This window comes from Dipteris shenzhenensis, chromosome 4 (genome assembly GCF_047967505.1).
Source record: "Dipteris shenzhenensis isolate YYH24624 ecotype China chromosome 4, Dip_SZ_1.0, whole genome shotgun sequence".
Lineage (NCBI taxonomy): Eukaryota > Viridiplantae > Streptophyta > Polypodiopsida > Gleicheniales > Dipteridaceae > Dipteris > Dipteris shenzhenensis.
The window spans coordinates 45,463,669-45,473,007 of record NC_141599.1 but is presented as its reverse complement, the minus strand read 5'-3'; positions in this window follow the sequence as shown (position 1 = coordinate 45,473,007).

Here is a 9,339-nt window from a genome sequence, read left to right as displayed (position 1 = left end):
GAGGAGGCACTCAGATTTGTAGGCTTGAGTAGAGTAGCCTCCCGTCTCCCATGCCACTTGGACATGAAGCTATTGTGGCAAAATTCCTCAAGGCATACAATAGCAACACCAACATTGGCATCTTGCGAGATGCAGCTGGCAATCCCCACCACTACCAAATTAATCAAGACGTGGCACGGGCAACCTTCAACCTATCGGTGGTTGGCAAAAAGTACTCCAAAAAGAAAAATCTCGACGCCTTCAAAATGGTCTGTCACTATGGCTGCCACAAGAGCAAGGGCCACCGCCTCTAGTTCACAAGCATATGCAAGCCCGAGGTTGAGCAACCAGCAAGAGCTTTGCAATGGCTCACACAAGTCAAGCACACGGACCATCATTAGTTCATCATGCCAAATATCCTACTGTGCATGGTGGAGCTCCAGGAGACCAACTGGGCTAACTACTTCTATAGCCAAATGAGAGACGACCTCGGCACCCACGGGGATGTAATCGGCAATTCCATGCTATACATGCCATTCCTCTACTACTTAAAGAGTCAGCATCCACCAGTAGGTAGGCTTCGGCCTAGTAGAGAAATTTGCCATTGGGCTAGTACAAACTGAGCCAAAAGAAAAGAAGTTTAAGCCCAAGAGAGCAAGGGCAATGCCCAGTGTCACTCTGGCAGTTCATGTGTAACTGGACACAAGTTAGCTACTTGGACAATATGAGGACCGCCAGTTGCACGAATTCATGCGGCAACAACTGTGCCTCCAGCAGGCGAATCCTCAAAGCAAGAGCAAACAGGTTCAAGAGGAGCCCATTCTCATCGAAGACCTCCAAGGTAATGAAACTGTCAACATTGGCATCCACATCCAGGAGCCGGAGTCACGCCAACTACCCCCATTGCGCCCTATGTCTCAATCTCCACAACCCCTCAAGAGACCACATCCTTCACCACCAGCACCTCTTCTGCTCCATGGGCAAGCCTAGCAGAGGCCTTACAATTTTGCAACACGCCCCAATATAGGGCATCAGGTGGCTATAGCCACATGACATCCGAGCAGTTATCACGTGAAGACCTGATAGAACTAAACCTCTTTGAAGCCATGGCACACCTCCCACAGGTCACCCGCACAATTTTATAGAGAAGGCAGGAACAAGCCTCCCAACTCTTAGCCAGTCTCCCAGCTCTCTACACATGACAGCCAATCAATGATGGTTGCAACCCAAGCCATAGGCCACACCACAGTACAAAGAGCCGAAGAGTACCGATCCAAAGCTGAGGAGCTTGAGCTAGCTCTTACAAAGCTAAAAGGAGACCTCACCACAAGCAAATCCCTGGTCCATATGCTGCTGGAGCAGGCCGACAAGGCAGAGTCGAACCGCAAACAATGTTGGAACTAAAGCATAGGCAGAAGCACAGTACCCCCGATCATAGGAGCACCACGAACAACAGATCCGCTCCCTACAAGATCTCATGGCACAAGAGAGGGAACTTATGGTTTCCCTCCAAGCAAAAAATGAACGCCAGCATGCCACCAGCCAATCAGAGGAGTCGTGATTTGAAGACCGAGAGCAACAGGAGTTTAGGATGTACAGGGAGGTCTCGCACAATTAGCCACATACACACTTGCTCTATGCACCATCTCCCAAACCCTCCAAATGCACTTTGATGCACTCCGCACACAAAACCTCATCTTCCACTTACCTCACTACTCCACTTCCTCCTAACACCCTCCAAACCATCCTTCGTCATAACCCCGACCACTGTCACCCCATCTTAGCCATGTCATACTTCTCCTTAGATCTCCAACCCAACTCTCTATCTCTTCTCTGCCCCTCTGATCTCTAGACATTATCTGCCCATCCCATCCTCCTCAATTTTCAAGCCTGGTGCTACATCATCACTGACTCCCTTAATTATCTAGTGATGCAAATCGCAAAGCCCGAGGAACTAACGCCGTGGGTCTTCACACCCGAAAGTCTGCATGCAGACATCAATTGGATGCAGACCTATAGCCGCACCTCTGCCATCCAATCCCAAGGGCACCTTGCGGCCTACCAGTCCACAACCAACCATCCCCTCGACATAATAATCCTCTTCAATAGGGTGCTACAAGCTCTCCAAGACTCACTTGAGTCCTTGGTGAGCAATTTTGAAACAATTCATGTAGCCTACCCCAAGGAAGTAACCAAAGAAGAGGGAAATGAAGCAATCACCCTCTTTAATACTACTGGTCCCCCTGTCGAAATTCCACTACCGCCTCCTCTAGATCCAACCCAACCCACCCAACAAACCACCCATCCTCCCCTCCCTCGGACAACACTGCCCAAGTACTCATCTAACACCTCTAACACCACCACCGCACAGCACGGTCCCTCCCCATCCATCTCCTCTAATGCTCCGGTCGACCTTCCTGACAAAGCCTTCAACATGCTACTCAAAGCAACCAATTTTGTACAAGAAGTTGACACATCAACACCTAGATGATGACACTCTGCCATCCCCACCAGTTTCTCCACCTAAAGATGTCCACTGGCACCCAGACTTACAATCCTTTCAGGAGCTACCAGATAGCGCACTAATGCACCATTAGAAGTGCCAACTCGAGGACTCTCACCTCCACCTCTATGAAATTCTTAAGGTGCACCCCCTCACACAGTTCATCACACAGTCCTTCAACGACTGGCGCCACGCACATCCAAAGAGCATGAGAGGAGGATACAGCCTTGCCCTGATGCTCCAATCCCCGTGATTGATGCAAATGCCGGTCTACAGCCACAATGGTAGCTCCCCTTCTTGAAGCTGGAGAAATTTTGGCTCTACTACCGTAGTGCACCCATCGATCGTCGAGTCCACCCACTCGATATGCCCATGGAACGACGACGGGGTCTTGGGCCTCCTTCAAAGACCTCCAGCAGAAGGACCCAAATGTGCTGTTAAACTTTCCCAAGTACAACTTCCCCAAAGATATGACTGAGGAGGGATTTTGCTTCCACCTCTAGTCATTCAACGACACATATGACTCAGTTCTAGATCCTATCGTCATTGCAGTGGTACATTTCAACCGCCTTCTCCTCTTACTCCTCCGCGATCTTCCCACCCACAATCGCCCCATCGACGACCGCCTCCACAATCTAAACAACTAGATTGTCTTCAATCTTGACATCCGTTTGATGCAATTCAAGGACTTCTGACTCTACCTCCGCATCCACAATCTCCACAGACATCACATCCACACCTACGAGGATATGCACACCACCCATTTTTGGAAGTACTGCTCGTACCTCACTTGCCTCACTCCACAACAGTTGGACTGCTACGCCGTCCTATAAACAGTCCTCACCACCAATCTCCTCCAACACGGCTGAACCGAGGATGGATCAACAATAGGAAAGGGGGCATGTTAACATCCACAGAGTATAGCCGTCAAATGTAGGGTAATCACCACATGATCTACTTCAACAGACAAGCCATTGATAGCAAGCAATGTGCACACAGAAGGAGTATAGCTCAAATAACCAAAGTCCAAGGATTCTAGGCACAAGTTGTATGTTCCAGCTAACACCAAGACCAAAGATTGCAGGCAGCATGCATATTTCAGATCTACATCCATAGAAATAGCCACACTAATGAAAATAGCCATGAAAGGAGTACAGGTCAAACTTAGGGAGCTTAATCCCCAAATATTCCAAAGCAAAAGATTCCAGGCAAAGTGTAGGGTTGCCGTGGAGTTTATCACGGAAGTTAAGCCTCGCCACTCCAAGTTTTGAGCCTCAGGCATGGGATTTGAACCACAAATGGTTTAAGGCGTGAGGGCGCTCAGGAAGTTTGAGCCCCAAATCACCTAAGCCTAGGGGTTGTGGGTTTTCTATAGGTAAAGACTCCCCTTGGAGACATGGGGAGTCTTTACCTATAGAAAACCCACAACCCCCAAGGAGCAGGGAGAATACCCAAATCCTATCATGAGAAAAAATGCCATGCTAAGGCACAACAGTTGGTGCACAATTGCCAAGAAATTGAGCAATAGCTCAAGGCAAGTAAAGGGGTAGAAACTATCCATCCTAATTACCAATTTACTAATAGAGCCCCCAAAGCCTCAAATTTACTCAAAATATTAGGCAGAAGATATGCAAGGTTCACTGAGCAAGGCACTCACTCCTAAGACATAAGATGTTCGAGGAGAACCCTATATGGCACCAAGCAAAAAAAGAGGACAATATGTCCTACATGTTTGAAGAGCCACAGTGAATTGGCAATGAAGCAATCACACAACCCTGAGATGTGGCTGAACTAGTTGCATTCCTCTCCACTAATGTACAAATGCCCATTGCAACTCTATTATTATGGGGAAACCCAACCTTTGGAGAGACCTCTTCGAATGGAAGAATGGTCAAATGGTGACCTTAGAAAATGTGAACCCCAAGGTAGTGGAACCTCCCATTGAGGAACGAAACCTTCTTAAGGTACCAATCATATTAGGGGAATTTTGGACTCAAAAAGGGCCTCTTTGATTAGGGGCTTAAAAATTTGGATTAAGCTCTATGCCAATGAGAAGGCTCAAGCATTGAAAGAATGGAGGTTTTCTTCCCTCTCCTCATTGGTGGAAACAAATGGTCCCCACTCCAAATTACTTGAATTACCAATGTTAAGGGGTTTTTAACCCTTAGGAGACCTCGTGGTTTTGTGTACATCACTGGATAAGATCTAATCCAATGGTTGTAGATGGTTTAGGAGCACATGGGTAGGTACCACTAATGGTGGCTGGCATATAGCATGATCGTTGGATCGATAGAAGATCTCGCGGCTCAAAATTGGCGCTATGCAATGGCCATGCGATGTATATCTCCATTCGATGGTGGAAAATTAGCATGAAGCGCACACCGTTGGATCAAGGCTAGATGGCATGTGGCCTTTCAATGCCCTCAAGCTACCATGGCCGCCATGCATGCAGAACTACTAGACTATTAGATCTAAACTATAGATCTACTGGTTGGAGATAGGCACATTATGTGAGCCATTAGATGTGGATCGTGATCTATGGCTCAATGTAGGTGCTACTCATGGACCTTTAGATGGAGATCTCGATTGAACGGTGATGCATTTGATTCTTTATCCACCATCTGATTTTTCAATGAGTCCATCTACACCGTTCATAATTTCAATAATGCATTTAATAGAGCTTACCATGAAAAATTTCCCCTAGATTAGGCTCAAGCTTAAGGAGATTACCCATTCCTTAATCACTCCCTTATGAGGCCCTTTTTGAGCCCAAAGTTCCCCTAATATGATAAGTTGGGCCAATACTTTGAGAGTGACAACACCAATGTAGTACTTACCATCTACTAGCAAGATAAGAACATTACGGCAATCTTGGATGGAGGTTCAATTATAAGCATAGTCGGTCAATAAGCAGTGCTGGGGCAAGATGAGATGACCTAAAATGGAGAGCACAAATCTCGTGATCAAATTAGATGGTGTAACTATAGCTCAACTAGCATGGGTGCTAAGGGATATCAATATTAAGACCTTTGGGCTAATCTACCAAGTATGGTTTGTGGTAATGGACTTCCACAACCAACCGAATGGCTATGATATCATATTAGGTAGACCTTTCATGTGTACTGTAGGATTAGACTAGAGCTCAAAGAGAATATGTTTACATAAGGATGAGAAGGCCATGAGGATTGACCTTCAAACATCAAAAGCCCACCATATGTTAGATACCCTATTTGCAGCAACTGAGTCATATACCACTCAGAAGACCACCTCAGTAAATGTGTTCCACACGTGCAATGAAAAGGACACAGGTGAGGAGTAGGACCACCATTAGTATGGTCCATTGCCAAAGCATGAGTTCTTATGCATATCCTTATAGCAATAGATATGCTTGAAAAAAGGGAGGCACAAATGGAAACTCACAATACCAAGGTACTTGGGGTGTTGAGTTAATCCAAGGAAAGGAAGGGAGAAATGAGCATGAAGTCTAACCTTCATTAGCTCAGGTATGTTGGTGCTACCATTGCTCACCATGAGTTTTCCTCCAATTGGGGATCTGGGCTAAATCGACTAAGGGCTCCAATAGGAAAGTAGCAAAAGAGCCCTTGCAAAAGGGTGAGATTACATAGGCTAAAATTAAGAATAATCCTCCTATAGAGAAGCAACCCGTCGAAAGGGACTTGGATGACGATGTGGATGATTGACCAGATGCATCACGTGGTGGATGCTACTACTGTTAGAGTTTGATTTCACCATTGTGGTTTGCAAGGGAAGAACACACTTTATGGTAGACCATATGTCTAAAATTCCCAATGGAGAGCCAGCATCTGGCATCGAAGATGATCTCCCTAATGCCCCATTAATCCTTATTGATCTAATACCTGAATGGGTACAAGAGTTTGGCCAATGGTTTTCCACAAGACAAGCCCCTTAACAAGGATAGGGAGCAAAAAATTATGAAGGATGCAGCACTCTATCAACTAATTGTTGGCCAATTGCACTGGATGGCAAGGGATGGCATTATGAATCATTGTGTTTGCAAAGATGAATTCATTAAGGTGTTGGAAGTAGCCCACTTAGGCATAGTAGGAGGTCATTTTGTAGGAGAAATCATGGCCCACAAAGCATTATAAGATAGGTTATAGTGGTGTACACTTTTTGCACACATGGAAGGTGAATTTGCTAAATTCTCCAATCACTACCAAAGAGCATCCATACCCCAAAAATAGGATTGCATGCCCTTCATGGGAACACCTTACGAATCAACCCTTTGAAAACTAGGGTATTGATTTCATCGAACCTATAAGATCAGAAGCTAAAGGGACACAAGAATAATATATTATCCTTGTGACACTGACTACTTTACTAAGGGGGTAGAAGCCAAGGCAACCAAGAAGGCTAACGCTAGGGAAATGGCTAAATTCTTGTACAAGAATGTTATATCATGCTTCAAGTTACCCTTGAAAATAGCCGACGATCAAGGAACCCCATTTGTTAATGAGACCATACAAATACTTATGATTGTGTTCTTAATTGTTCATTGTAAATCCACCCTCTACTACCCTAGTGCAAATGGTCAAGCTGAAAATCCACCCTCCATTTGTCAACAAGACCATACAAATACTTATGATTGTGTTCTTAATTGCTCATTGTAAATCCACCCTCTACTACCCCAATGCAAATGGCCAAGCTGAAAGCTCAAATAAGACTTTATGTAACACAATGATGCACACGATGGAGGCTAGCTGATGATGATTGGGAGCACAAGCTCGTCATTACCTTCTAGGTGTATCATATCGCTTATAAGGTTGACATGAATTGCACCATGTTTAGTCTTGGTTTCAGTATAGAGTCATTAATGCCAATGGAGTCTTTAGTAACTAGCCTATAGCAGCAATTAAGGAAATAATATCCAAGGGAGCCATAGTAGAAAGGCTTATAATACTTAAAAGGTTCGAAGAGACTAGGCTAAGGGCCGTGTATGGCATGAAGGTTGAGAAGTTACATCAGAAACATTGATTTAACTATAACCTAAAAAACAAGGACCTCAGCAAAGGTGACCTTCATTAGTATATCGTGTAAGGAATACTAAATGCAAGTTGAAGTATTGTAGTATGGGTCCATATAGGGTTGTGGTAATCACCTACAATTGACATGTTGAATAGCGACACTCGATGGAATCAAAATGACTGGATATATCAATGGCAACAAGCCTAAAATTCTACTATTTCCCACAATGCAACAAAACCTCCAGGCCATCTATCTTGAAAAGGAACAAAAGAAGGACCTAGCACTCCTAAAGAAAAAATAGGAGGCTAAGGCTAGAAATGCCAAGCTTTTCCCAAAGCCATCCATGACAATTTATAAGGCTACCCTCGAGAGTTATAACACTTTTGATGAACTAATAGTCGATCCAGCCAAGTTGTGTGTGGTTGTAGGGCTCTAACCCAGTGATCACCACAACTCATGCATTGGTACCTGAGGGCTAGTCACAACTTTTTTGCTCAAGAGGTATGGTAACGACTACTCCAAGAGGTACCTCTCACACCTCAACTTGCTACAATTAGAGCAATAAACGATTAAACTATGCAAGTTATGGTTTATGTCACCATTACTATGTCTATAAATAATCATGCAATTGATACTAAGTTTTTTATCATGCCCATTGGCACTAGTGAGGAAGAAGTCATAATGGGCAAGACATGGTATTATCCTATCAATTTCCAAATTGATTGGCCAAAGAGGATACTGACTTTAACCAATGGTGGATGTGCATCTGTGGTGCCTCTTTGGCACAAAGATAAGAGTAAGAATACGACCACAATCATATCAATTCCCTTGTCACCAACTCTCTTGGTTCCTAAGGATATTGCAAGTCCCTCCTCCTCAAAGTCAAATGCAACAACCACACGGTGGCAGACAAGTCTTGAGGTACAAGGACCAGCATGCACCACATGCATTAAATGAATCCAACCCCTTGGCTTGAGAAAGGTCTACCCCAAAGAGAATCGAACGATGTGCCAAGAACGGCCCATGAAACAATGTAAATCACGCTGTGTTCCAAAGGTCTTCTATGGTCCCAAGGGTACTATGCAAGAAAGCAAATATTGCAGCTATCAAGGCCCCGCTCTCCAATGATTTCCACTTGCACAATGGCTAATAAGGTGCCAATCCAATCACAACAATCGGCATGGTGGCTCAAGTAAGAGCGAGCTACCACTTGGATCCCAAGGATACCTATAGAACTCCCACAATAACCTATTGTTAGAAAACATGGAGTGCAAAGAAGAGAATGCTCAAAACGTGGAGAGGAGACACAAGATTTGTCCAACTTCAATATTGGATTTCATTCCTCTATCACATACTTCAAATTTGTGTGTATAAATATACAACACTTGGGGTCCTTATCCCCAACACGGATTGGTGTGCTCATCCCCAATTACTCACCAACATCTCATTGGTTCCTCACATGTTCATTCGCATCTATACACCCATGCAATTATATCTTTCTTTTCTTACATGGAGATATTCCGACATCCCCTTGCAATGCCGAGCATTGCATACAAGATAAAAAAGCATGTGGTAAGAGTATGCATTCAAAGATGCCAATATTACAAACATTCATTTAGAAAAGTCCATGTGTGAGTTAAAAATAATAAATAAGGGGTTGAATCCCCTCTTGCTACGAGAGCAGTGGATATATTGCTTGTATCTTGTATCTTATATCTTCTCACTTTGCTAGATAATAAAAACAAAGGACTAGCTATTTCTTCATGGATGTACCTCAGACTAGGTGAACCACATATATATGTGTCTCTTTGTCTCTTCCATTCCATGTGCTTTCAATATCGCTGTGGACC